Genomic DNA, 6,000 nt, shown 5'->3' with positions numbered 1-6,000 from the left:
ACGCAGCGGCGTGAGCAGCGCGAAGGGAGTCGAGATCTGGCAACGAGCGAGTCAAGACGTGTTACGCGCAAGCCAGTTGTTACATTACGTTCTTCTATTTTATTGTACCGTATCTCAGTAAATTCTTGTGTGGATCATCAAGGATTCTTGTCATCTTTATCCCACTTTCGATAACATCCCACATATAAGTTGGGGGCTCGTCCGGGATTCGGACAAAATAGAGGAAAAAAGAAGGCGCGGTGGCAAGATGGCGTCGAACGAGGAGAAAGGCGAAAAGAACGATGGACAAGACGTTGCGGAAGCGGAGGCCATGACGGTAGCCCAGTTAAAAGACGAATTGAGACGACGTAAATTAAAGACGACCGGAAACAAAGCAGATCTGGTGGAACGTTTTCGTGCGGCCATGTTACTCGATGATCAAAAAGACGAAGATGCTGATGTTAGTGACGACGATGTGCACGGCCAGACCGATAAAGACGACAGCGAATCGGACACCAGTGACGAAGCGGAAGACGATGGACGACGAGGGGCACCCTCGGGCGCATCACGCAGACGAATAAGGTACACGTTAACCTTTAAGGACGTTGAGGATTCCATTGATACGTTTAGCGGCGACGACGGTAAAAATATCAAACAATGGATCAAGGATTTTGACGAAACAGCAACACTGTGCCAGTGGAATGACGTGCAGAAGACGATTTATGCGAAAAAACTTTTACGCGGGTCAGCGAAGATATTCGTGAAATACGAGACACGAGGGAAGACATGGAAAGACGTGAAGATCGCATTGAAGCAAGAATTCGCCCAGAAAGCCGATAGTCATGATGTACACCTGCAGTTACAACGGAGAAGAAAGAAGATAGACGAGACATACCAGGAGTATTGTTATAAGATGGTGGAGATCGCTTCCAGAGCAAAGATGGAAATTAGTGCGGTAATACAGTATATAATAGACGGCATTCACGACGATGAGGTAAATAAGGTTATTTTGTATGGTGCGAAAAGTATTTCGGAATTGAAACGTAAATTAGAGATATACGAAATAATGAAAGGTAAATTAAAGCATGTAAAATTAGATGATAAGAAAAAGAAGTTTGCGCATGTTGAGACGGGTAAGCAAAACGTGAAACGTTGTTTTAATTGTGGTAATCAAAATCATTTAAGTGCGGCTTGCCCGAACAAAGAAAAGGGCAACAAATGTTTTCGGTGCGACGAATACGGGCATATTGCGGCGAAATGTCCCACGGTAGAGAATAAAAAAACGACGGATAAAGATAAAAGTTGTAACGCGACGCAAAGTAAGACGGGTAAATGTTACAAAAATATTACGGTGAACGGAATTGAATTACCGGCTTTAATAGACACGGGCAGCGATATTAGTTTGATGCGAGCGGATTCGTATGTAAAAATCGGGGCGCCGACGTTAACAAAGCGACAAACGAAATTCCGTGGGGTAGGTTCAGAGGAAATCACCACGTTAGGTGAAACCCGAATAAATGTTATTGTAGATGAATGTACGTTTAGCGTAACGGTTCATGTGGTTCCGGAGGCGTTTTTGCAATGTGAAATTTTAATTGGTACGGATGTTTTGTTTAGAGATAACGTTGAATTACGAGTAAGAGATGGAATTGTTAAAGTGTTTGAGATTGTTGAACAATTCGCCGAATTACCTACAGTAAACGCAATTAATGTTAGCAATGAAGCGAACGCAATAGATTTAGTTCACATCGAAGATTTGGAATGTAGAAATAAAATAAAAAAGTTGGTATCAGAATATAAGCCTGAGAAGATGCGAGACGCAGGAATTGAATTGAAGATTGTTTTAAAAGACGAAATACCAGTGTATACGCGTGCGCGTAGGTTAGCCGAGGCAGAGCGAAAGACGTTAGACGAACAAATACGTAAATGGTTAGATGATGGTATTATTAGACCATCGGTTTCCGAGTACGCTAGCCCGGTCGTACTGGTTAAAAAGAAAGATGGAAGTACGCGAGTATGCATTGACTATCGGAAGCTTAATTTGAAGTTAGTAAAGTTGAGATACCCGTCACATAATATGGAGGAACAGATAGATCGTGTACAGGACGCGCGAGTATTCAGTACCATCGATTTGAAGAACGGATTTTTCCACGTTCCCGTTGCAAAAGACAGTTGCAAATATACGGCGTTTGTGGTCCCTGGCGGACAGTACGAGTGTTTACGTATGCTGTTTGGACTGAGTACCTCCCCTGCGTATTTTCAAAAATATATTAATGAAGTTTTTTTGGATTTAATTGCTAGAAAAATAGTGGCATTATACGTAGATGATGTGAATGTTTTAGCACGTACTGTACATGAGGCGCTACAGAATTTAGAGGAAGTGTTACGAACGGCAAGTTCGTATGGTTTAGAGATAAACTGGGCAAAATGTCAGTTTTTAAAGACGAGGATTAATTATTTAGGATTTATCATAGAGAACGGAACAGTTACTCCGTCTGACGAAAAAACGAGCGCGGTAGAGAAATTTCCCACACCAATCGATAAAAAAACGATACAGAGTTTTTTAGGCCTCACGGGGTACTTTAGAAAGTTTATTCCGAAGTATGCCTCTATCGCATATCCGTTAACAAACCTGTTGAAAGATAACGTTCCGTTTCGTTTTGACGAGAATGAGAAGTGCGCATTCGAACAGCTGAAAACAGCTCTGAGTCAAAAGCCGATTTTGCGGATTTATTGTCCCAGTGCCGAAACCGAATTACATACGGACGCGTCATCCCGAGGTTACGGAGCGATATTGTTGCAAAGAGATAGCGAGGATCGTCTTTTTCATCCTGTATTTTACGCGAGCGGCAAAACTACCGAAAGTGAATCGAAGCTACATAGTTACGAATTAGAAGTTCTTGCGATTGTTAAGGCGTTGCGAAAGTTTAGGGTATATTTAATCGGAATACCGGTCAAGATTGTCACAGACGGTCAGGCCTTCACGCAGACGATGAAGAAGACTGACATTAGTCCACGGATTGCACGATGGGCCATCTTTCTTCAAGACTTCCAGTACGTAGTTGAACATCGCCCCGGAAGAAACATGCGTCATGTCGACGCGCTCAGCAGAAATGCACTACCGACAGCTATGGTTGTGTCAGAATGCGAGAGTGGGCTGCTGGCTAAACTACGCAAAGCCCAAGGAGATGATGAAGAAATAGCGGGCATTCGACAACAAGTAACGAATAATCAAATTAAAGAGTATGTTATTGAAAACGGATTGTTGTGGAAGAAATTAAATAGTGATAAGTTAATTGTAGTCCCGAAGTTAATGCAGAATAGTATTATCCGACAGGCGCATGAACGAGGACACTTTGGTCCAGAGAAGACCGAGAAGCTGATCAAGATGAATTATTGGTTTAAAGGAATGCGCAAGCAGATCGAAAACATCGTCCAGAACTGCATAAATTGCATCTTAGCCGAAAGAAAATCGGGTAAGAAAGAAGGTTGGTTACATCCTATCCCGAAGGGGGAAAGTCCGTTTGATACCTACCACGTTGATCACCTAGGTCCTTTACCGTCCACCAAGAAGAAGTATCAACACTTATTCGTAGTTGTAGACGCCTTCACAAAATTTGTTTGGCTCTATCCTACGAAGTCGACCAGTACAGCTGAGGTATTGGATCGATTGATGCAGCAGAGTGCTATTTTCGGAAATCCTAGGAAGATAATTTCCGACCGAGGGACAGCATTTACCTCACACGATTTTCAAGCTTACTGTAAAGAAGAAAATATTGAGCATGTAACTATTGTGACAGGAGTTCCCAGAGGAAACGGACAAGTCGAACGGGTTAACCGTATATTAATTCCCGTGTTGACAAAGTTAGCAGCGCCGAATCCAGCCCAGTGGCATAAATACGTTGCACAAGCTCAGCAATGTTTGAATAATGCACCATCACGAAGTACGGGTGTATCACCATTTCGTCTCCTGTGTGGAACACATATGAAGATGAAGGAAGATCCGAAGCTCAAAGATCTCATCGAAACCGAAGATGCTGCGTCGTTTTTGGAGGCACGAGATGATATTCGGCAGCAGGCGAGAGAGAACATTGTTAAGGTTCAAGAAGAAAATAGACGAGGCTATAATAAGGGTAGAAAGGCTCCGAGCGTGTACAAAGAAAACGACTTGGTTGCCATTAGGCGAACACAAAGCGGACCCGGATTAAAATTGGCGTCAAAATATTTCGGTCCATATCGAATCAGGCGAGTACTCCGGAACGACCGATATATTGTGCAGAAGGTCGGTGAAGGAGAAGGACCTCGTGAAACGTCTACAGCAGCAGAGTTTATGAAACCATGGAGCACCCCATCGAATGATAACCCAGAGAAACGAGCATAACATCTGAGGACAGATGTCGTCGGATGGCCGAGAGTGTAGAATGGCAAGAAGATTGTTTTAGTTTTGGAAACGCGACGTTGTAATTTTAGTTTTGTTTTAATAGCGCGGTGATCGCGTTCAGTTTGATATGCGGTTGACGACTTATGTTACTTTGTTTCCGCGGGCGACCACGCAGCGGCGTGAGCAGCGCGAAGGGAGTCGAGATCTGGCAACGAGCGAGTCAAGACGTGTTACGCGCAAGCCAGTTGTTACATTACGTTCTTCTATTTTATTGTACCGTATCTCAGTAAATTCTTGTGTGGATCATCAAGGATTCTTGTCATCTTTATCCCACTTTCGATAACATCCCACATATATATATATATATATATATATATATATATATATACAGTGCTGGCAAAAAGTTCCGGAACGGTTAAAAATCTTGGAAAATGATTTAGTGGAAAAATGTTTCAAACAAAAAGTATAGGGCTTAAAAAAATCTATTAGATGATAATATATATTTGACCTTGGTATGACCTTGGAAAGCCCGGTCATGGTCAACATAAAAATCTTAAATGGAAACCCCTATTTTTTATTACATATTCTTATAGCTTAGCTCGAGAGCTTTTTGAAACGCTATAATAAATGTTTTTCCTCTTACGTACTTTTTGACTTATAAGGCTTGAAAGTTACACAGTACCGCCGGCATTAGAATTCCCCAAGGTGTACCACGTGGAGGTTGCACGGTCGGATTTACACCTCTTTTGTGTGCGTGTGTGTGTGGGCGCGTGCGTGTGCGTGCGTATGTGTGCGTGTATGAGTGTGTGTGTGTGTGTGTGTGTGTGTGTGTGTGTGTGTGTGTGTGCGCGCGCGCGTGTGTCTTCATAAAACTAACTTCACGAAAATAGTTTATACTCGTATGTACGAACAACGGCATTAAGGGGATCCTGGAGTTGCTAATGAACTATTTTTTCACTAGCTTTCGTGACAGCGGCCATCCGCTAGCGACACCACCGACAGACTTGAGAATTACCGACATGTTGGGAAGACGTGTGCGCTTCAAAACTCTGAAGCATTTGGATCGTCAAGTGGACTGTAAGCAATTTCCCAACATTATTTCGATAATATGCGGTAATGTTGTATGTGGTAATGCACACTTCATTAATATATATATAAATGAAGTGTTTATATATAAATATATATAAATATATATATAAAAAATTTGTTTTAAATGTTTTGTCATTTGTACTTCCCGTTGCAACTTTTTGTTGTAACAAAAAGGAAATGACACTGTGTGCATTACCACATACAACATTACCGCATATTATCGAAATAATGTTGGGGATTGCTTATATGTACACACACACACACACACACACACACACACAAATGAAGTTTTCATGCATTCTGCGAAATAACATTTTCTCGTCATTATATTAAAGAAAAATAAATAAATATATAGACTAATAATAAACATTATATATCAACAAATTTCCTATTATATAATATAAAATAAATAATCGCAATTTAATAAATAGCATTTTTTCTTGTATAATTTTTCAAAAATTTTATAAGTTTACTGAAATATATATATATGTGTAGCACACGAAAATATTTGATTGCTAAAGCCGTTATATTTTTTCCATTACATATTGATA

Source organism: Ooceraea biroi, chromosome 7 (genome assembly GCF_003672135.1).
Source record: "Ooceraea biroi isolate clonal line C1 chromosome 7, Obir_v5.4, whole genome shotgun sequence".
NCBI classification, from domain to species: domain Eukaryota; kingdom Metazoa; phylum Arthropoda; class Insecta; order Hymenoptera; family Formicidae; genus Ooceraea; species Ooceraea biroi.
The sequence above is the reverse complement of the archived record's forward strand: the minus strand, read 5'-3'. Positions refer to the sequence as shown.